The sequence below is a fragment of the Pan paniscus genome, chromosome 14, assembly GCF_029289425.2.
Source record: "Pan paniscus chromosome 14, NHGRI_mPanPan1-v2.0_pri, whole genome shotgun sequence".
Classification (NCBI taxonomy): Eukaryota; Metazoa; Chordata; class Mammalia; order Primates; family Hominidae; genus Pan; species Pan paniscus.
In genome coordinates this window covers 22,751,550-22,776,204 of record NC_073263.2, presented here as the reverse complement: position 1 = coordinate 22,776,204, position 24,655 = coordinate 22,751,550, and the positions used below count along the sequence as shown (strand labels likewise).

Genomic DNA, 24,655 nt, shown 5'->3' with positions numbered 1-24,655 from the left:
CTCCCACCCGAGTCCTTCGCTGCAGACGCTGGGTGCCTTCTTTCCAACCCAACTACTCCTGCTGAACGCATCTTGGGCTTGGAGCGCGGGACCACAATCTTTACACTTCTGGCCCTGGTCCTTTACTGTCAGAAAGGGTCAGCACCAGAGGAGATTTAGATAGTCCCTCTGGAGGGAGTGGTTCCATTTGCGAGCCTTTAGAAGTCTTGCCACCCAGCCTGTCGCCCGCAAACCCCTTGGGTTTATCACAGTTTACTCACTCTCGCGCAATGCTAGTTCTCCGTCCGCCGCTAGGAGGCACCCCGAAGGGTGTGCTGTGGTGAAAACAACGCCGCATGCAGTTTATGCTGCACTTTAGTTAGCTCTTGGAGGCGAGCTGGGAAATAGTGACTGCTGATCCATGACAAAGAAGCCGCTTTTTACTATGTTCTATTTTCAAGGCCTGAAGAAGTTCTCTGTAGCACATAGTAGTCTGGAGTTGGTTCCTGCCGGTGGGTTCGTGGTCTCAGGAATAAAGCCGGGACCTTCGCGGTGAGTGTCACAGCGCTTTTAGATGGCACGGACCAAAGAGTTGGCGGTACCAAGGTTTATTGTGAAGACCAAAACAACAAACGTTTCACACTGTGAAAGGAGACTCCAACCAGCGTAGGGGGCAGCTTTTATTCCCTTATGCTGCCGCCGCCATGTTGCCTTTCTGTCCTATCAGAGTGCCCTTTTTTCAATCCTCCGCATGATTGGCTACTTTTAGAATCCTACTGATTGGTGCGTTTTACAGAGCGCCGATTGTTGTGTTTTACAGAGCGCTGCTTGGTGTGTTTTACAGAGGGCTGATTGGTGTGTTTTACAATCCTCTTGTAAGAGAGGAAAGTTCCTCAAGTCCCCACTTCACCCAGGAAGTCCAGCTGGGCTCACCTCTCAATACAGTTTTCTAATTAGTGCTTGTGTATTTCACTCACTTATTTATTCATTGACATTCTCCGTACACATGCATCACGGGGGAGCATCTTGGTTTTACCAGCTTTGTGTGAATGGTATGGGTATCCGAAGATGTTTGGTGAGTGTGCTAAGGAGGTAAACTTTCAAATATATTCCCGAAAGGATCATGCCGGAGTATTTTATGATTTTTTACAATAAAAATCTGGTACCATATTTGGGACCAAGTAGAAACATAAAGATGTTGGACCGTTTTAAAATGTTTTTAAAGTAACAGAATGGATAACTGCAAGGCAGAAATGTTTACAACTTCTAGATTACACTTTTTAAAAGCAAACTTTTGCAAAGGTAGAAATTGAAACGAGAAAAGCCAATTTTCCAGAAGTGTCCAGTGCAATACTTCTCTACTTCTCTCTCTTATAGTTGATAGACAGTGATAATCATTTTCTAAAAATATCCCCCTCAAGGAGCAAAGGATAAACAAGATGGATATAGAGATATATTATTAAGGGTATATTAATAATTTCCTACATATTTCACAGGCAGCAAATGACAGATATTGTGAATTATTACTCTAAAAATGTCCGTACTAATCAGTAAAGGTTGCAGTTTAATTTTTCTGCCAAAGAATTCAAAAGTTATTAATGTGTTTTAATTGCCAAAACTAATCTGATCTCAGAGCCAGAACTTCTCCTTTGTTGGCTTAGAAATAAATTATTGGCAACAGTTTGTGCTGGTGATGACGATCGCAGTGGGGATCTAGAGAACTTATGAGTCCCGTGATAGAAAGCTAAATATATCCGAAGTGGTGTATGAAAACAACCAGGGGTGTGGGCAAGGGATACCATCTCCAGACTGGACTGAACATCTTACCAGTAATAAGAATTTTGAGCAACTCAATACATGTATGTTTATTTATAAGTTATATGCGTTTATGAATTTATTGTATATTTTCTGTGAATGCCAATATATTGTTTATATTGTAAAACAGAAAGATAACTTTTAAAAGGATATATGAAAGTACATATAAATAAGAAAAGCAAGGAGGCTGAGGCAGGAGAATCGCTTGAACCCGGGAGGTGGAAGTTGCAGTGAGGCGAGATGGTGCAACTGCACTTCAGCCTGCGCAATGGAGGGAGACTCCATCTCAGGGAAAAAAAAAAAAAAAAAAAAAAAAATCAAAGAAAAGCACTGGAATGGTGACATGCAGATCTCTGTAGATCCTCTCCCCGATGAAACAACTCTACCTGATCAAACTATTTTTATTTTATTTTGAAATTTATTTTTAGCTGTAATGAACTTTATTTTTTAAAATTCTGATAATGTAATTGGTTTTATTTTTTTATTTTTTATCTTTTTGAGACAGAGTCTCACTCTGTTGCCCAGGCTGGAGTGCAGTGGCGCGATCTTGGCTCACTGCAAGCTCTGCCTCCTGGGTTCACGCCATTCTCCTGCCGCAGCCTCTGATGATGTAATTTTTAAATTTCAATAGTTATGTGGATGAATTGTAGAGTGGTGAAGTCTGAGGTTTTAGTGCACCCATCACAGAGCCGTATACATTGTACACAATATGTAGTTTTTTATCCCTTGCCCATTTTCTGGCTTCTGAGTCTCCAATGTCCATTCTACCAATCTGCATGCCTTTGTGCACCCACAGCTTAGCTCCCACTTATGAGTGAGAACATACGGTATTTGCTTTTTCATTCCTGAGTGATTTCACTTAAAATAATGGCCTACAGCTCCATCCAAGTTGTTGCAAAAGACATTTTATTTTTTTTTTATGGATGAATAGTATTCCATGGCATATATGTACCACATTTTCTTTATCCACTCATCAGTTGATGGGTACTTATGTTAGTTCCATATCTTTGCAATTGTGAATTGTGCTGCAATGAGCATATGCGTGCAAGTGTCTCTTTGATATGGTGACTTCTTTTCCTTTGGAGTAGATACCTAGTAATGGGATTGCTGGATTGAATGGTAGATCTACTTTTAGTTCTTTGAGAAATCACCATACTGTTTTCCAAAGAGGTTATAATAATTTACATTCCCACCAGCAGTGTATAAGCGTTCCCTTTTCACTACATCCACACCAACATCTGTTGCTTTTTGACGCTTTAGAAATACCTACACTGGCTGTGGTAAGGTGGTATTTCATTGTGGTTGTAATTTGCAATTCCCTGATGATTAGTGATGTTGAGCATTTTTTCGTGTTTTTGGCCATTTGTACATTTTTCTTTTGAGAAATGTCTATTCATGTCATTTTCCCACTTTTACATGGGGTTTTTTTTTTTTTTTTTTTTTTAGACGGGAGTCTCGCTCTTTCGCCCAGGCTGGAGTGCAGTGCCGCTATTTCGGCTCACTGCAAGCTCCGCCTCCCGGGTTCACGCCATTCTCCAGCCTCAGCCTCACGAGTAGCTGGGACTGCAGGTGCCCGCCACCGCCCCCGGCTAATTTTTTGTATTTTTAGCAGAGACGGGGTTTCACCGTGTTAGCCAGGATGATCTCGATCTCCTGACCTCATGATCTGCCCGCCTCGGCCTCCCAAAGTGCTGGGATTACAGGCGTGAGCCACCACGCCTGGCCTTTTTTTTTCCCTTTTTGATTAGTTTCGGTTCCTCATAGATTCTGGACTAATATCCTTTGTCAGATGCATAATTTGCAAATATTTTCTCCCACTTTGTGGGTTGTGTGTTTACTCTGATGATTATTTCTTTTGTGGTGCAGAACCTTTTTACTTTAATTAGGCCCATGTATTTATTTTTGGTTTTGCTGCATTTGCTTTTAGGGTATTAGTCATAAATTCTTTCCCTAGACCCATGTCCAGAAGAGTTTTTTCCTAAGTTTTCTTCTAGAATTGTAATGGTTTCAGGTCTTAGATTTAAGTCTTTGATCCACCTTGAGTTGATTTTTGTAGTTGGTGAAAGAGATCCAGTTTCATTCTTCCACATGTGGCTATCCAGTTTTCCCAGCACCATTTATTGAACATGGTATGCCTTCCCCAGTTTATGTTTTTGTATGCTTTGTTGAATAATAGTTTGTTATAAATATTTGGTTTTATTCTGCGATTTCTGTCTTCTTTTTTTGACGGAGCCTCACTCTGTCCAGGCTGGAGTGCAGTGGCGTATTCTCGGCTCACTGCAAGCTCCACCTGCCGGGTTTACACCACTCTCCTGCCTCAGTCGAGTAGCTGGGACTACAGGCACCTGCCACCACACCCGGCTAATTTTTTGTATTTTTTAATAGAGACGGGGTTTCACCAAGTTAGCCAGGATGGTCTCGATCTGACCTCGTGATCCTCCCGCCTTGGCCTCCCAAAGTGCTGGTATTACAGGCATGAGCCACCACACCTGGCCTATTTCTGTGATTTCTGTTCTGGTCCATTGGTATATGTATCTACTTTTATATCAGTACCATCCTGTTTTGGTTACTGAAAATTGTTGTTGTTGTTTTTTAAAACTAACTAAAGCCTCTGGAATCACCCTAAGGGCATACAGCAAATGGAGAAATATTTATTTCTAAAATCGAACAAATATTGGTAAAAACAGTGTGAGTTTGTGGCATTTGAACAACTACCCACTCAGTCACCACCCCCAACTCAGTGTGACGGAAGCTGTACTCTTGGTAGGTGTGGCCAAGAAGATAGACTCCCTCTACCCCAGTTACCAGTCCAGGATTTTGTTTTTTTCCAGAGGTGGTTGGCCTCCATCATTCTCATGCCTAGTCCACCAAAGCTTGTATGTAAACTCCATTGTAGTCAAGTGTGGATGAAAGTACTGGGGCTTTAACCAGCCACCTGCTACCCAGCCACCACTGTAAGGTAGAAGTTCTATTCAAATTGTGTCAGGTGAAGAATACTGGACAACTACTACCCCCGCCTTAGCCCACACATGAGGCCGAGGCTCCATATTGGGAGAGACAAGCTGAAAAGAACAAGGGCTACTAACCCCACTCAGTGTCCTGCTCACGAAGCAGGGATGTCACTCTGAGAGAAGCAGGCTGTTGTCCCCACCACCAGCTCTGGAGCAGTGGAACAAAGTTTCTTCCTAGAGGGAGAGGGAGGCTTTAAGAATAGAGGACTTCATAGCTGATTTTATTTGAAACAGAATGGGGGAGAAGTTCACTACGAAAAACAATGGAGAGCTTGGCAGTAAGCAATTAAGAGAAGACTGCTAGCTTTATGATAGCAAAAAGCTAAATGGTAGACCAGCTGGAAGATTAAGAGACAATCAGGAAAAAAGTCACAAAAAAAGAGTCCTCCTAGAGTTGCAGGAGGTCTCAAAGACTACCCATGAAAAGGGGACTGGGCTGTAATTAAATTAAATTATGGTACAGTTTATGCTCCAGATGTTGTCAAAAATATTAGAGGAATCAGCCAACAATTAGTAAAGGCTAAGAACTGGTGTAATACTAATAAAGGCAGATCAGCCAGATGCTTAACAGGGAGATCAGGGAGAGAAACAATCAATGCAAACCTAGCAAACATCACAGGAATATGGGGAGGGTTGGTCAGGAATACTGTATACATGCCCAAGGTTGCACCATATGAGTGCCTGTTACAAGCTACATGTGAGGGGAAAATCGACTTCTCTGAAATAGTCTAAACAAATCATTAAACAAGTAAACAAGGAAGCAAAGAACAAACCCTGGGGATGGAGGGGAAGGAATTAGAATCCAGAGTTTCTATGATACACTATGAAAAATGTCCAGTTTCCCAAAAATGATGAAATATGCAAATATGCATACATACACACAAACCAGTAAAGTGTAACCCATATCCAGCAGACAAAGCAGGCAATAGGAATGGTTTCTGAGATGTTAAACTCAGCAGAGACTTCAAAGTGTCTATTTTAAATATGTTCGAAGAACTTTGAAAACCATGGTTAAGAATTAAAGACCCTCCAACAGAATCAAAGATGGGTAGGCCTGACTTGCAAGAAACACTAGAAGCTTTTCAGGCTGAAAGAAAGACATTAATTCAAATACACACACACACACACACACACACACACACACACCACTAGTAAATGTATTACATAGGTCATTGTAAAAGACAGTATAATAGTATGCTTCTTCTTCTCTTAATTGATATGCAAATCAATTGCACAAATCAATGTATATATAATTCTATTGTTGGGCCTCTAATATATACATGTGTAATATACTTGATAATAAGGAAAAGAATACTTTAAGATAAATGAAAATAAAACAGAATATATGAAAACCTATGTGATGCAGCTAAAGCAGTGCTTAGAGGAAAATGTTTAGTTATAAATGCCTATACTAGAGACAAGAAAAATCTCAAATCTCTAACTTTACCTTTTACCTGAAGAAACTTGAAAAATAAAAACAAAAAATATAATGCAAGTAGAGGGAAGGAAGTACTAAGATTATATTAGAAATACATGAAATAAAAATAGTGGAAAAATAGAAAAATGATAGAAAAAGGAACTAATATTTATAAAAGATTAAACTGAGAAACTTTTAGATAGACTGATATGAGAGAGACAGACAGACAGACACACACAGAAGGAATACTCAAATTATAAAAATCAGTAATAAAAAGGAAACATCATTATCAACCTTAAAAAGCAAAAGGATTATAAGGGAATACTATGAACATCTCTATGTCTAAAAACAACGTAACTTAGATAAAATGGACAAACTCCTACAAAGATAGAAACTGCTGAAACTGACTCAAGAAGAAATAGAAAGTCTCAATACAAATAGAAGTAGAGAGATCGAATTACTAAATGGAGAAACTTCCTAGAATGGCCCATGCCTGTATAGATTCACTGGTGAATGATACCAAACATTTAAGGGAGAATCAATATAAATTTTTTACAAACTCTTACAAAAGATAAACAAGGAGGAACACTTAGCAATTCATTCTGTGAGGTGAGTATTACCCTGAAATCAAACCACACAAAATCCTCACAATAAAATAAAACTACAGGCCAATGTGTCTTGCAAATATAGAAATAAAAATACTATGAATATTACAAATAAAAATTACTAGCCAACATAATCTAGGCGCATATAAAAGGCATTATACACCATGACCGGCTGCTCCAAATGCAGTGGTGACACAAATAACTGATCACAGCCGGTTACAGATTTCTTTGTTCCTTCTCCACTCCCACTGCTTTACTTGACTAACCTTAAAAAATTTTTTTAAAAGTTTAAAAAGCATTATACACCATGACCCAATGGAATTTATCCCACAAATGTAAAGCATCTAAAAACCATCCATTGTAATTAACCATATTTAGAGAATAAAGGACAAAAAACAAATTATCATCTTAATAGACATGGAAAAACCATTTGTCAAAATGAAACATTCTTTTCTAATAAAAATATCCAACAAACTACAAATAGAAAGAAGTTTCCTCAACTCAATAAAGGGCATTTATAAAAAACCTATAGCTAACATTACATCATACTTAATGGTGAAAAACTGCTTTTTTTTTCCCCAAAGAAACAAATATTAGTAGATCTAAAGGGAGTGATAGAGAGCAATAAAATAATAGTAGGGCACTTCAACACCCTAATTTCAGCAAAGGACAGATCATATAGATAGAAAAATCAATGTACGGCCAAGAAGCATATGAAAAAATGCTCAACCTCGCTAAACATCCAAGAAAGGCAAATTATATTGACATAGTTTGGCTGTATCCCCACCCAAATCTCATCTTGAATTGTAGTTCCCATAATCTCCACGTGTCTTGGGAGGGACCCAACGGGAGGTAATTGAATCTTGGAGGCAGTTACACCCATGCTGCTGTTCTTGTGATAGTGAGTCCTCACTGGATCTGATGGTTTTATAAAGGGCTTTTCCCCCTTTTGCTTGGCACTTCACCTTGCTGCTGCCACATGAAGAAGGACATGTTTGCTTCTTCTTCCACCATGATTGTAAGTTTACTGAGGCCTCCCCAGCCATGCTGAACTGTGAGTCAATTAAACCTCTTTCCTTTATAAATTACCCAGTCTCTGGTATGTCTTTATTAGCAGCATGAGAATGGACTAATACACGTATGATCTAGCAATCCCACTACTGGGCTTATGTCTAAAAGAAATGAAATCAATATGTCGAAGAGGGACATCTGCACTGTCATGTTTGTTGCATTAGTATTCACAATAGCCAGATTATGGAATCAAGCCAAATGCTCATCAACAGATGAATGGATAAAGAGAATATTATATGCAATGAAATAGTATTCACCCACAGAAAAGGATGAAATCTTGTCATTTGTGACAATACGGATGAGCCTGGAGGACATTTTGTTAAGTGAAATTAGCCAAGCACAGAGACACATATATACTACAAGATATCACCCATATGTGGAATCTAAAAAAATTGACTGATGGAAGTTGAGAGTAGAACAGTGGTTACCAGAGACTGAGGAGAATAATGAGAATGGGGAGAAGGGGAGAAGGTGGTCAACAAGTGAACTGTTACAGTTAGACAGGAGAAATAAGTACTGCTGCTCTTTTGCACACTAGAGTGACTATAGCTAACAATAATGCATTGTATATTTCACATATCTAAAAGAGAAGATTTTGTCGTGAATGTTCTCATGACAAAGCAATGATAAATATTTAAGGTGATAAATATGCTAATGAACATGATTTGATTATACAGTGTATACATGTATGCAGACATCACACTGTACCTCATGCATATGTACAATTATTATATGTCAATAAAAAATAAAGTTCATTAGCTTCAAAAGAATGGACAAGCTAGTATCAAAAGTCATATAGGAATGGAAGATTACCAAAACAGAGAAAGTAATATGGAAAAAGAAGAACAATGTTGAGGCCTCATGATTTCTGATTTAGAAACTTACTACAAACCTATATGGTACTAGCATAAGACATATACATCAATGGAACAGAACTGAGTTCATAAATAAACTCTCACATTTGTGGTTAATTGAGCATTCAATGGGAAAAGAATTGTTTTATCAACATATGTTTATAAAACAACCGAATATTCACACACAAAAGAAGAAAGTTGGGCTCCTTCTTCCTACCATACACAAAATTTAACTAAAAATGTATCATGTGCCTCAATGTAAGAGCTAAAACTAAAAACTCTCAGAAGAGAACATAAATTTTTATGAACTTGAGCCCAGCAAAAGCTTGTTATGCACATCAAACTCAGTAGTAACAAATGAAAAAACAAATTAGGCCTCATCAAAATAAAAAATGTTTCTGCAGCAAATTATACCATCAAGAAAGCCAAAGAAAACATGAAAATGGTACAAAAGATTTGCAAATTCTATATCTGATAAGGAGCTCAATAAAAGGACGAGCTAACTGAAAATGAACATTTCTCCAAAAAAGATATACATAGGAAAGGATACTCGAAAGCATTAGCCATTTAGAAAACACAAATCAAAACCACAATATGATACCACTTCCAGCCTCTAGAAATGCTATAGTAAAAAAGACAAATAATCACAAATTTGTGAGGATGTGAAGAAATTGGAACACTCATATATTGCTGGAGGGAATGTAAAATGTTGCAGCCATTTTGGAAAACAATTTGGGAGTGCTTCAAAACATTAAACATAGCCTTGTCAGATGACCCACAAATTTTCTTCTATTTATCTATTCAAGAAAAATAAAAACAAATCCATACAAAAACTTGCATACAAATGTGCACACTGGAAGTATTCATAACAGCAAAAATGGGGAAATAATCCAAATGTACATCAACTGATGAAGGAATAAATAAAACATGATATATCCATACAATGGAATATTATTCAGCAATAAAAGGAATGAATTACTGACACATAATACAATATGGATGAACTTTGAAAACATTATACTAGGTGAAAGAAGTCAATGACAAAAGATCAGATAGTATAATTAATAGACATAATATGAAAAATAGACATTTAGGGGCTAATAAAAATGTTCTAAGTTGAGAGTTTGGTGACTGCTGCATAACTGTGAATACAGTAAAGCCTTTTTCATTCTGTACCTTAAATGGGTAAATTTTGTGTGGCATGCGAATTATATTTCAGTAAAGCTGTGAAAAATGCATATACATGAAAATATTAGCTTTTGTTTTTCTCTCATGCTCCAGTGAGTTGCAGAAGTCAGAAAAGAGAGGATCAGGAAGCCATCAATTCTGCTTTTACCTGTACACTTTTTTCTTATTCTTTCTTATTTAGTTAAAACGAAGTAAGAGTCAGCTCTCAGGTCATTTCCGTAAAATCCATCCCCTTTCTTATTTGTTTATTCCTTTGATGATGTTCAAGGTTCCTTTTTTTTTCCCCCTTCAACACTATATTTTATAAGACTGTCTGCAAGCCAAGGGCTCTTCTTGTGCCTACATTTGTATGTAAATTGGTACAGGTGATGTGTTAAACTATAACTTTAAATTTGTGACTTTAAATTTCAGTTGAACATCACGCTGTGATGAAAGAACATTGAACTTTATGCTAGAGGTCCTGGTTAATCCAAATTCTATTCTTAGATCTAACAATCTTTTCTATGGTAACAGCTACCTCTGTGGGCCTAAGGATTTTCATCAGTGACTGAAATGCTTGTTAAAAAAAATCCCTAACACTAATTTTTTAAAATTGATGTTTAAAAATTTCCTTTCTCTATTTTTTTCTTCTCAGCTTTTTTAGTATTCAGGAATGTGTTACAAGAAAGGCTAAAGGTTTGAATGGTCCTGTGTTTCTTAACTGTACAACATGTGGGCTCACTGCACCTGAAATTACTATAGTTCTAAATGTCAATGATTCTGAATATTAATAACTTTCTGATTATGTAAAGACCACATAGTGTAAGGTTAGGGGGCCCTCTGGGTGTAGAAACTGTGGGTTCTGATCTCCTTCTATTTGGTCATTGTATGATCTTACGACCTATGGCAAGCTGTGTAAATTCTTTTTTTTTTTTTTTTTTTTGAGACGGTTTTTGTTCTTATTGCCCACGCTGGAGTGCAATGGCTCAGCTCACCACAACCTCCGCCTCCCTGGTTCAAGCGATTCTTCTGCCTCAGCCTCCCGAGTAGCTGGGATTACAGGCATGCGCCACCACGCCCGGCTAATTTTGTATTTTCAGTATAGACAGGGTTTCTCCGTGTTGATCAGGCTGGTCTCCAATTCCCGACCTCAGGTGATCCACCCGCCTCAGCCTCCCAAAGTGCTGGGATTACAGGCATGAGTCACCGCGCCCAGACTGTAAATTCTTTATGCTTCTTTTTCCCCATCTAAAACATGAGGGTAAAAATTAAGATGTAAATGATAGGAATGTGTTAAGAAATAAATGAATTAAGGTATGCAAAATATAGAACACAATACCTAGAATTTAGTAAGTTATTATTTTTTTAGAAATGGCAACATCTTTTCTTTTTTTCAAATTACACTTGCTAGTATGGGCCACTTTTCATTGGTTCCTCCAAAGGAAAGTTAATATTAAAGCAAGTTATGTAGGTAATTAATTTCAAAAAAATTCCTTTAATGTTTTATTAGAAAAATTAATGTTTGCCCTTGATTTTTTTTTTCTCATTTAAACATGTACTGCCCATATGGAAGTATGGCACTTCGGGAAGGGAAGAGCATGGCCCCTTTAAATGATACTGAAGGGAGAAAGGAAGTGCTGGGTAGAGGAGGGAGTGACCCCTAGCTAGGACTCCACCCCCACGGACCTAGGTGAGGACAGATGAGACCACCCTGGCCTGCCACGCCCCATCCTGTGCCTAAAAATCCCGAGACCCTGGCAGGCAGACACATAGGCGGCTGAACAGCAGGAGGAGCACATCAGCAGAGGAATACACGGGATGTGGAGAGACAGGTATTGGCATGCCAGCAGGCCACCAACCACCGATGGCAGAAGCAGAATGACGCCTGCAGGTCACACTGATGGACAGAAGCAGAACCATGCGGAGTTTGGCTGGGGCAGCCGAGGAGAGCCCAGGATGCAGAGTGGCCCAACTCCAGCGGAAAACTATCTTCCTTCTGGCTCCCTTATCTGCTGAGAGCTACTTCTACTCAATAAAACGTTACACTCATTCTCCAAGCCCACGTGTGATCCGATTCTGGTACACCAAGGCAAGAACCTGGGATACAGAAATACCTCTGTCCTTGTGATAAGGCAGGGGTCTACTTGAGCTGACCAACACAAGCTGCCTACAGATGGCTAAACTAAAAGAGCACCCTGTAGCATGCCCACTGGGGCTTCAGGAGTTGTAAACATTCACCCCTAGACACTGCCTTAGGATGGGAGCTCCACAGCCTGCCCATCTGTATGCTCCCCTAGCGGTTTGGGCAGCGGGGCACTGAAGAAGCGAGCCACACCCCTATCATCCGCCCTGCGAGGAGGACAAGGGAACTTTTCTGTTTCCATGTCAAAAAGTTCCTCAAGACAAAACCTGATGAAACTATTCAATAGAGACTTTATGAGCCTTTAGACTCAAGGAGAACTGTTTCTGGGCCTGGGTAACTAAGTAACACAAAATCGGGGGGTCAGAAGTTGTGGGAGAATCAGAGGCAGGTCTGTGACATGGTTAACAGCAGGCTGAGACGGATGGGTAGACGCATCACAGTGACTGCAACATACGGTTTTCTTTGGAAGCATGAGTGTGCAGCCCTGAAGGCTGTCCAAGAAATAGCTGCTGATAGTTAATGCATGGGAAAGGGGGATTTAAATCTCCTTACAAGTTGTAGCCAGTTTATTTTTGAGCTATATATATTTGGATCTGAGTATTCATGACTCATATCTCTGACTGAAACCTATGCGTATATATTAAAATCTCAAAAGCAGAAGTTTGAGTTACATAAAAAGCAGACTTTGATTTCACAATAATTGTCAGACGCATGGTTTGAAAAAGTGGCTGGTGAGGATGACAGGACACATCCTGAAAATATTAGCAGTGAGTTTTAATAGCATGATTATGTTTTGTAAGGCAGTGAGTTCAGAAATATTTAGTTTTCTGTCATGTTATATGTCAACCATTGCAGTTTGGCTTCTCTGCTGCTCTGTTTCATATTTTTTCTCATTCCAGGACCCAGGTTAAAGGAGAACCTCTTATTTGAGATGTGCCAAGCATCACAATTTTGGATTTATTTGGGAAAAATCAAGGGAGCTGGTGGAAACACACAATAGATCTTAAAGCTTCTGTTCCACCTGGCATATGTTAACACAAGTATACTCCTACATCAAGGCAAGTCGCCTACCCATACCTGGTATCAACAGAGCCTGGATGTATATGCTTATCCTTCACAAGATGCTGTAATTCACTTGTCTGCAGATGGGCTTGTATAATCCTCTAAATTATTTAGAAACTAAAAGTAAGGGAGAATGATGACCAGTTCAGAACAATAGTGCAGTCTACCACACAGGTCAGTATCCAGCTTGTATTCTTCGATTTTCCTTGCTTTTATTTTCTGTCTTCAAAAATCAGCCAGTTTTACATTATTTCAAAACAAAAAGCTTTATTTGTTTTATCATTGAATTAGCTCAACTCATGTAGCATGACGCTTCTGTTTCCAACAGTTACACATTCTGGTTTTTTCTAGGACACTGGTTTTTAAGCTGAGACAGGCCTCCTTAAGTTTATGGGTCACTTGGTACTGACTCAGAAATAACAGTTCTCTGATTCATGGCCTTTTATGTACAGATTCTGCGTGACTTTCTTGTTAACTCTACCTATGATATTACAAATCATAATTCATGGGCATAGGACAGTGTTTCAAGTTAAATACTATTTCTGTCGTATTTTAATAGTGCAACAAATATATTAGATAATAAATAAGAATGCTTCAAAATATTCCTGTAGCTATCAAATATGATAGATGTTTCAGATAGTCTTCACGTCTTAATTTTTATAGCTAAACTTGAATTATTTCAAAGCATTTCTCTTTGCTATAAATAATGAAACTAATGAGCAATGCAGTGAAAATTTATTTTAGAGTTCCAATAGTCCACCATTAATAATCAATGTCTTTGGCCAGGCACGGTGGCTCATGCCTGTAATCCCAGCACTTCGGGAGGCCGAGGCAGTTGGATCACCTGAGATCAGGAGTTCGCAACCAGCCTGGCCAACATAGTGAAACCCCGTCTCTGCTAAAAATACAAAAAATTAGCTGGACGTGGTGGCAGGCACCTGTAATAATCCCAGCTACTCGGGAGGCTGAGGCAGGAGAATCACTTCAACCCGGGAGGCGGAGGTTACAGTGAGCCAAGATCAAGCCATTGCACTCCAGCCTGGGCAACAAGAGCGAAACTCTGTCTCAAAAAATAAAAATCTAATAATAATAATAATAATAATGTTTTCATGCAATGACTATGTGGCCACTTCCTTTTCTATTTTGTTCAACTTAGTTATTTTGTGTAACGAACTTTGCCCATTTGTCTTTGAAATTTATTCCATGGCCATAGTAACTTTTGGCTTTAACATTTTAATTTTCAAAATTTTCACATCCATTTTTTACTCTAATTTCTTAATACCAATTCCAGGTGATCTGTTAAATGATTTGTTGTAGAGCAACAGATTTTGAAGTTTCATTGAAATATTATAATGTTCTTACCTTTCTATAGACCTAATACATTTTTCTTCATTTTATTTAATTCAACCTGATTATGTGATAATAAAAGCTAATAACCCAGGTTCTTTAAGTACATCAACATATTGGGAGAAGTCAGACATGTTCTGAAACAGAATGAGACATGTTCTGAAACAGAATGGACTTTTTATGGCCTAATACCATTTGTGTTTTACTTTTTCAGTATATTAAGTGTACCTCAGTGTCTAAAAGTAATTATTGCAACTTAAACTGTATTATTTCTAGACAAATATTTATCCAATAAAATAGTATTAATATGTCTTTAGATATTTTCCTGTAAGTTTTTTACATTTATTTCTGTTTACCAAGTAATTTTGTGGGCTTTTTCATAGGAGAAATCCCTATCTTTTTCTCAAATTCCATAATCTTAATTTAGAATAGCTAAAATTACTGCCATGATCTCATGCCAACTACTTAATTTTACTAAATCTTAACTCTATCAATTTTCATACAATTAAAAAATTGTTTTACCAAAGTTAATTTCTAAAGACATGCTACTGCCATACACTGTCACTGCCATTCGTTCTCAACTCTCTTCTCTTTACTGCTTCTCCTTTTTATATCAATAGACAATTTCAACTTTATTTCTTTCCTAGTCTCTTGTGTTTTTGTGTCATTTCCCCCAGTTTTTCTTCACTTTGTTTCTTCCAGCTTTTTTCCCTTTACTTTGGTCCATCATTCATTTTTCATTCCCATTTATTTGTCTAATATCATTCTTGGAATTTTTATCTACTTGATGTTTTCACTCAAAAATTACTTGATATTTTTCTTTGTCTTTTAATAATTTATGATTGCTATCACAGCACACTAAAATCTCTGCTGTCTTCTAATGTGAGGGACGCTTTGAGAGGGAGCAAGTCTTCATTATGCCTGTCTGATGGAAACCAAATCTGGCAGACTAGAAGAGAAACCTAAAGTCACTAAGTGGGAAGTTCAGGTATTAGCACTTTAGGTAAAAAAGAAAAAAAAAATCATTAAGACTGAAGGAGGTAATTTTCTTTATAACATAAAGGTAAAAGAAAGACATGGCAATTGTGTAGAAAAGACAAACTGCTTAGAGGATAGATTTCAAAGACAGTAGTAGTAAATTACAGGAGTTCAGAGACAGAGAAAAAAAGTAGAGCTGCTAGAGAAAATGGAGCAGCAGGAAAAAAAGGAAATTTCTCTTAAAGACGCAAATATTTAGTTTTACCATTTTTAGCAAAGTTAAGGAAAATAATTTCAATTTTTTTTAGCTATTACAAAGATAAATTCTTGACAGCATCCAGAAAGAAAAATAACTGTTACTAATGAAATTGGGGAGGCGGAGGTGGGTGGATCACGAGATCAGGAGATGGAGACCATCCTGGCTAACACAGTGGAACCCCATCGCCACTAAAAAAAAAAAAAAAAAAAATTACCCAGGTGTGGCGGCAGCGACCTGTAGTCCCAGCTACTCGGGAGGCTGAGGCAGGAGAATGGTGTGAATCCAGAACCTGGGAGGTGGAGCTTGCAATGAGCCGAGATCGCATTCCAGCCTGGGCAACAGAGCGAGACTCCATCTCAAAAATAAAAAATAAAATTAAAAAAGTAAAATAAAGATAAATATTAGAAGGTAAACAGATTTGCAGGTTTAGGACAGGATTTTTGACTTCTGCTACTATACCGCTTATGCTTGATAACGAGAAACACCAAACGTGTGAGAACTATAAAACTACACCATCATATATTATCTCTAGAAATATGCTTCAATATTTTTAAAAAGCAGACATCGGGGCCGGGTGCAGTGGCTCACACCTGTAATCCCAGCACTTTGGGAGACCAAGGCAGGTAGATCACATGGTCAGGAAATGGAGACCATCCTAACATGGTGAAATCCTGTCTCTATCAAAAATACAAAAAATTAGCCAGGCTTGGTGGTAGGCACAGGTAGTCTTGTGTCGGGAATTGGTGGGTTCTTGGTCTCAACTGACTTCAAGTACGAAGTCACCAACCCTAGCGATAAACCTTACAGTTCTTAAAGATGGTGTATCCGGACTTTGTTCCTTCTGATGTTCAGATGTGTTCCGAGTTTTTTCCTTCTGGCGGATTTGTGGTCTTGCTGGTTTCAGGAGTGAAGCTGCAAACCTTCTCAGTGAGTGCTACAGCTTTTAAGGTGGCACATCTGGAGTTGTTCGTTCCTCCCAGTGGGTTCTCATTGGTCTCAGGAGTGAAACTGCAGACTTTTGCAGTGAATGTTACAGCTAACAAAGACAATGAAAACCCAAAGATATATTGAAAAGAACAAAACAACACAGCTTCCATCCTATGGAAGTGGACCAAATTGCCATTGCCACCTGGGCAGCCGGCTTTTATTCCCTTATCCGGCCCCACCCACGTCCTGCTGATTGGTCCATTTTACAGAGAGTTGATTGGTCCATTTTACAGAGAGTTGATTGGTCCATTTTCCAGAGAGCTGATTGGTCCATTTTGACAGGGTGCTGATTGGTGCCTTTACAATCCCTGAGCTACACACAGAGTGTTGATTGGTGCATTTACAATCCTCCAGCTAGACATAAAAGTTCTCCAAATCCCCACCGACTCGGGAGCCCAGCTGGCTTCACCTAGTGGGTCCCGCACCAGAGCCACCTGAGGAGCTGCCTGCTGCTGGAACTGCCCACCAGTCCCGCCCTGCATGCCCACACTTCTCTGTCCTTGGGCAGTTGATGGGACCAGGCACTGTGGAGCAGGGGAAGGTGCCCATGGGGAGGCTCTGGCCTTGCAGGAGCCCATGGCTTGGGGCTCAGGCATGGCAGGGGGCTCAGGCATAGTGGGCTGCAGGTTCCGAGCTCTGCCCCTGTGGGGAGGCAGCTGAGACTGGCGAGAATTCAAGGGCAGTGTGGGCAGGTGGCAGTGCTGGGGGACCTGGCACACCCTTCACAGCTGCTGGTCCGGGTGCTAAGCCCCTTAACTGCCCGCTGGTCTGCCGCTCTGCATGTGGGACCTGCTGAGCCTGTGCCCACTCGGAACTTTCGCTGGCCTGCGAGTGCCATGGACAGCCCCAGTTCCTGCCTGCGCCTCTTCCTCCACACGTCCCACAAGCAGGGGGAGCCAGCTCTGGCCTCGCCCAGCCCGGAGAGGGGCTTCCACAGTGCAGTGACGCACTGAAGGGCTCATCAAGCGTGGCGAGAGTGGACGCCGAGGCTGAGGCGGCGCCAAGAGTGAGCGAGGGCTGCTAGTACGTTATCACTTCTCAGTCCAAGCTGCTGGGGAGGCTGAGGCAGGAGAAGGGCATGAACCCAGGAGGCAGAGCTTGCAACGAGCCAAGATCGCACCATTGCACTCCAGCCTGGGCAACAAGAGTGAAACTCCATCTCAAGAAAACAAAACAAAACAAAATACAGTTTTTGTGGGTTCTTCCGTAAGAAACACAGAACTTTATGTTATTTAATATTTTTATAATATTCTCTTCACTGCTGTCTCCCAATGTCTGCTTTTTTTTTTTTTTTTTTTTTTGAGAGGGAGTCTCTCTTTGTTGCCCAGGCTAGAGTGCAGTGGCGTGATCTTGGCTCACTGCAACCTCCGACTCCTGGGCTCAAGCGATTCTCCTGCTCAGTCTCCCAAGCTGGGATTACAGGCATTTGCTATTACGTGGAGCTAATTTTGTGATTTTAGTAGAGACAGGGTTTCACCATGTTGGTCAGGCTGGTCTCAAACTTCTGACCTCAGGTGATCCGCCTCCTTGGCCTCTCAAATTGCTGGAATTACAGGCATGAGCCACCATGTGTAGTCTGTTTCTTTCTTTCTTTTTTTTTTGAGACGGAGTCTCCCTCTGTCACCCAGGCTGGAGTGCAGTGGCGTGATCTCTGCTCACCGCAAGCTCTGCCTCCCAGGTTTATGCCATTCTCTTGCCTCAGCCTGCCGAGTAGCTGGGACTACAGGTGCCTGCCACCATGCTTGGCTAATTTTTTGAATTTTTGGTAGAGACGGGGTTTCACCGTGTTAGGCAGGATGGTCTCGATCTCCTGACCTCCTGATCCACCCACCTCAGCCTCCCAAAGTGCTGGGATTACAGGCTTGAGCCACCGTGCCCGGCCCTATTTGGTTCTTTATGTTGATAGGGAAATGTATTTTTCATAATGATAATTAGATTAAAATTGGCTGTATGACTTCCAAAATCTTAAATTGTGAAAAATAGGACTAGTATAATTGGCTGCCCATCTGAGGGGGGAAATGAAGGGGAAAAAGGGGAAATAATTGTTTAAAAAATAAGTATCATTTAACAAAAGCTCATCAAAAAATTATAAGTACAATGGCAATATGATGGACTCTGGATTCTCTAATTCAAAATTTTTCCTATCCTCTTCTAACAGGAAGAGGCAGGAAAGCTCAAAACTAGATTCTCCAGTCTCTGCTGAAGCTGACTTCTCAATGTGATGAGGTTCCAGGCAACATATGCTCTCAGACACCCAGTAAAGCCTTCGATTTGGGACTGAGTCAGCTCAGCTGTTTGAGACAGAAGTTGGAAGCAGGCCACTCAAGTTTATTGACACGAATCATGACATGGAAACTGAATCATGTATTTGACAGTGGTGATAACCCATCATTAGGAAATATGAATGCTTTTGAATGACCATGGATCATTGAAAAAACAAGGACATTATGTACTGAGCTATAAGGTGAAACTCAATAATTTACCAAAAGTAGAATTTTCACAGTTAAAACATGGTAAGAATGTTACTTAAAATTGTTAATTAAAGTGGAATAAAACTAGAAATTAGATAGCAAAAATATCCAATTAAATGGTTCTTACCCAAAGGGGCAGTGCTCTGACCTTCTTGGGGAGTATTTGGAAGTGAGTGGGGGCATTTTGGTTGTCAGAAGCCCCCACCACAGTTGGCATTGGTAGGCAGGGCGCAGGGGGGGATATATATCCTGAAATCGATGGGAGAATCCTTCTCTCTCAGGGAAGTTGCCCTTTATAAGTGCAAAGGGTGGCTGATAAGGAAGCACTGTCCTAAGCACTGGAATTTTAAAGAATAAAGCATTAAAAAAAGAGATTAAGGCCAGGCGTGGTGGCTCATGCCTGTAATCCTAGCACTTTGGGAGGCTGAGGTGGGCGATCACCTGAGGTCAGGAGTTCGAGATCAGCCTGGCCAACATGGTGAAACCCTGTCTCTCCTAAAAATACAAAAATTAGCCGGGTGTGGTGGCAGGCGCCTGTGATCCCAGCTACTCTGGAGGCTGAGGCAGGAGAATTGCTTGAACCTGGGAGGTGGAGATTGCAGTGAGCCGAGATCGCGCCACTGCACTCCAGCCTGGGCAACAGACCGAGACTCCGTCTCAAAAAAAAAAAAAAAAAAAAAGAGAGAAAGAGAGGTTAAATGATGTGCAATTACAAACTATTAATATGATGGCAAATGACATGAACAGGCAGTGCATACACAAAGAAGCATAAATGGCCAATGGATGTAAGGAAAACTATCCCATCATTTTACTAACTAAAGAATTGCTAACAAAAACAAGATATATTACTTAATTTTTCTTTTAGCAGATATTGAAAAACATGATGATATTCAGTGTTATAAAGATTTTGGACATGACCGGGCGCGGTGGCTCATGCCTGTAATCCCAGCACTTTGGGAGGCCGAGGCGGGCGGATCACGAGGTCAGGAGATCGAGACCATCCTGGCTAACACAGTGAAACCCTGTCTCTACTAAAAATACAAAAAAATTATCCGGGCTTGGTGGTGGGTGCCTGTAGTCCCAGGTACTCGGGAGGCTGAGGCAGGAGAATGGCGTGAACCCAGAAGTCGGAGGTTGCAGTGAGCCGAGATTGTGGCCACTGCACTCCAGCCTGGGCGAGAGAGCAAGACTCCATCTCAAAAAAAAAAAAAAAAAAAAAGGTTTTGGACAAAAGACAGTTTCATAAGCTATTAATATGAGGTTTTGTTTGTTTGTTTGTTTTTGAGACAGAGTCTCGCTCTGTCGCCCAGGCTGGAGTGCAGTGGCGCAGCTCGGCTCACTGCAAGCTCTGCCTCCCGGGTTCACACCATTCTCCTGCCTCAGCCTCCTGAGTAGCTGGGACAGGCGCCCACGACCACGCCCGGATAATTTTTTTGTATTTTTAGTAGAGACAGGGTTTCAACGTGTTAGCCAGGATGGTCTCGATCTCCTGACCTCGTGATCTGCCCGCCTCGGCCTCCCAAAGTGCTGGGATTACAGGAATGAGCCAGGGCACCCGGCCAATATGAGTTTTTAAAATTGAAACAATGCTTCTGGAAGACAAATTAGTTGACAGACAAATCCATCAAAAGCTTTTTAAAATACGTTTTGGAACAGTGATTCCATTAATACTACCAGGGATTTTTCTTAATATAATATTTTGACAATGTTGCAAAGATAAACTTTGAGATTGTCATAGCATTATTAATTGTAGTGTAAATTTGTAAACAACTGAAATGTCCAATCAATAAGGCATTGATTAAATGAATTAATATATAGCTGTACAGTGGAATGTCAGTAAAATGATGAGGTAAGTTTATGTGACTTGAAGAGGTGTTTATGATGTATTGATAAGACAAATATGGACGCCTGTAATCCCAGCATTTTGGGAGGTCAAGGTGGGTGGATCACGAGGCCATGAGATCGAGACCATCCTGGCTAACATGGTGAAACCCCGTCTCTACTAAAAATACAAAAATTAGCCGGGCGCAGTGGCAGGCACCTGTAGTCCCAGCTACTCGGGAGGCTGAGGCAGGAGAATGGCGTGAACCCGGGAGGCAGAGCTTGTAGTGAGCGGAGATAGGGCCACTGCACTCCAGCCTGGGCAACAGAGTGAGACTCTGTCTCAAAAAAAAAAAAAGAAAAAAAGAAAGGATTTGTGAAGCAATTACATACATGTACATAACTGAAACAAAAATTAAAATGACAATATCAATGATAGCATTAAAATTAGGTTATTCTGTTTGCTAATATAGAAAATGTTGCATGCATTTCTACTATTCTAGTAAGAAAATCTTAACATACTAACTAGCTAGCTAAATATGTATGTATATATATGGGTATATACATATGGATAAATATGGAATTTTGATTCCATTACTTTGAGAACATAATTTTCATATGTAATATATAAGCACACTTATTTTATAAATCATATAAATAACTTGATCTTATTATAGAGCATGTTGAAAATAGAGATATGAAAACAAATTGCAACATTGATTAACCTAATTCAAGCACTTCTAGCATTTTTGGAGTATCATTCTAGTTTCCTAGTTTTAGTATTAGTATACATACCTATTAAGAATATCATTTTTCTGGCTGGGCGCAGTGGCTCATGCCTGTAATCCCAGCACTTTGGGAGGCCAAGGCAGGTGGATTATGAGGTCAGGAGTTTGAGACCAGCCTGGTCAAGATGGTGAAACCGGGTCGCTACTAAAAACACAAAAATTAGCTAGGCATGGTGGTGGGCGCCTGTAATCCCAGCTACTGAGGAAGCTGAGGCAGGAGAATTGCTTGAACCCGGGAGGTGGAGGTTGCCTTGAGCCGAGATTGTGCTGCTGCACTCTAGCCTGGGCAATAGAGCAAGACTCCTTCTTAAAAAAAAAAGAATATCATTTTTCCAACTGTTGGGAATAACTTAAAGGAGGAAAATGTGCTTCCCTTCTTTCCACACTGAATAACATTATAGTAATGGCAAAGTGGGCCTTCACCTGCTCCTTTGCTAACTATACTATGCCACCATTCATACCAGAATGCAATCACACTAGCCTTGAAAACAACCAGGGGAAAAAATGGATCGGTAAGGTTTAGGCAATTATCTCATTTTTCGCCTTTTATTGCAAGTGCCATAACTACCAAGATCCCAATTTTAGAAGATCTAGTCCATAGCATTTGTTAACAGGCCAAAGAAGAGAGAAAACTGCTGATGTACACGCTGCTTTCTGAATATGGGCTGGTGTGTGTTTTGTGATCCAGAATTGGAGCTGACAAATCCTTGACCACACTCCCTAAGCCCGGGTTCCCTGGGTAATTTGCACTGTGAGTGGAAGCCATGGCATACCTACCCACACATGCACTGCAAGATTCATGACATTGACACTTAACAAAGTAAAGTGGCCACAGAAGTCAAGCAGATGCAGCATGTCAGCATGTTTACTCTTGACCTCCAATGCCCAGTGTCAGCTGGAGTGTTTAGGATGTTTAGGATGGGGATGGGGACACAGATTCCTGGAAATGAATCTGTGAGCATGGTGGGGTTTGCTGGAATGGAGAAGCTCCATTTTGAGCTGTGTCATGAGCCTTCACTTGAGCTTTCCACACTCTGCAGGACGATCCTGCACCTCTCTCTACTTGATGTTTACCTTTCTGGGTATAGGAACAAACGTCAAGATACCTTGTTTCTTGAACCAAATTTACAGTCAGCAAGATGACCTTTCAGCAAGAAAAAAGAAGAGACCCAGTGCTTCAGCGTTTATGAGCAATATCTTTGCTCCATTTAATGGCAATTTAAAAGTACCTTTCACCACAGCTTTTGCTCAGGATTCTCAGTAATTTATTCATTTATTTTTGTAGGAATGAAAGGTAAAATTGCCAAGATATGTCTATGGCCTTCAGACCCAGAGTAAAATATGCTTTGAAATGAACCAGAGTTTCATCTTACTTTTGAGTCAGTAAACTTGGCCAGAGTTCATTCTTCCTATTTTATTTTAAAGTGTCTCTTTCATTTTCCTATTCCACCTCAGCTATAAGCTATAGCAAAATGTGCACATTATAGTTATCATTAAATTATTAAATTAAATTACCATCCAGGACAAGAAATGTAACAGACTGCACTCTGAAGCTGGGACAATGATTATATAATATATCCTTTCTTAGGTGATGAAATATTTTTAAGTTTCTTCATAGAACTCTCAGAGCTGCATCTGATGAGATTATGTACTGATAATACTGCCCAGATTCTGGTTCTATTTTAAATTCTGAAATAATTCGTGACATTTTGTAAATCTAAAAAGCTCTTTGAAGTAAAAATTTGAACCAAACTTGAACATTTTCAGTATGTTAATCAATTCTGCTGGTTCTTTTTCTTTCCCTTCTTTCTTTTTTTTTTTTTTTCCCAGAAAATGATTTTTTTAAATACAAGTAACTGCAAATAGGAAACCAGAGGGGGAGCTCCAGGCTGGGACAAATCACAGCTACCCCTCCCCAACAGAACGGGGGAGGAGGTGGCCCCTACACCCTTTATGGTAGATTAGGGCCCCCTTGTTTATTCTGCTGCAGCATCCTACAGGCAGGGCCCCACCTTCCTTGGGACTGGGGTAGCCGGTCACCCAGCCTGCCATCCCCCAGCCCCTCCTCCCCAGGAAGAGTATCTTGGGGGAGGGGATCATGGGCAGAACAGGAGGCAATGAGGATGAACATCTGGCGCTGGTAGCAGCGGCAATGATGGATGTCGAAGAATGCGACATTGAACAAAAAACAACACAACTATCAAGAGGTAGTTTGTGAACAGAGGAAAAATGGAACCAGAAATTTGGGGGTCAGGGAGGAGCAGAAGGGAGGCTGGGAGCGGGCAGGGTGAGCTCCTTGTTATTGGTGCCCCATCTAAGGAGGGGGAAATGGCCAGTGGTGGAAGCAAAGTAGGGTTAGGGGAGCAGCCCCAGCCCACCTCAGGTGGCAGCCACAGGGCTCATGGGCCTCACCTGGACAATAAGTGACTGCATCTCCATCACCACAATATTACTCAGATCCCAGGCAGAGGGTGAGGGGGCTGCAGCCACAGTGAAGAGGGAATAGGGGACTCACCCCTCCTGCCTTCCTGTAGCCGAAGCGGGCTGTCCAACCTAGTGCAGGGACTAGGGAAGGTGGGGAAGGATGAAAGGTGTGAGCCCCACGTGGTGACAAAGACAGTTTGGCTGGGGGAATCCTGGGGGCCAGCACCCCCCTCCATTGGCCACACCTGCTGCTGCCAGGGCAGTGGGGTAGGGTATGCCAGATTGATATGGGGCTCTGGCCCCTTTTCAGGCCAGGGGAACCCTCCCAGTCCCCACTATTGGGAAGCCAGAGGGAATAGTGAAGGAGCAGAGAGGGTGCCCCCAAACCAAAAGCCCAGAGAGCAATGTCCCCACCACCAAGAGAGTGGGGATGCAGCAGTCCAGGGTGCGGCTAAG

At 40.8% G+C, this 24,655-nt stretch overlaps 1 protein-coding gene and 1 long non-coding RNA gene across 2 annotated transcripts in view; one reads left to right on the top strand and one right to left on the bottom strand.

The window, feature by feature from the left end:
- Positions 1-699, bottom strand: part of SGCG (sarcoglycan gamma) — a 167,029-nt gene extending 166,330 nt beyond the window's left edge. The window contains exon 1 of the mRNA XM_034936448.3: positions 261-699. The gene's annotated coding sequence lies outside the window, so the exon portion shown is untranslated. The remainder of the gene's footprint in view (positions 1-260) is intronic.
- Positions 412-24,434, top strand: LOC134728829 (uncharacterized). Its single transcript, XR_010109662.1, has 3 exons — positions 412-531; positions 12,962-13,298; positions 18,854-24,434. It is a non-coding gene; the product is annotated as an uncharacterized LOC134728829 (long non-coding RNA).
- The last annotated feature ends 221 nt before the right edge of the window (positions 24,435-24,655 follow it).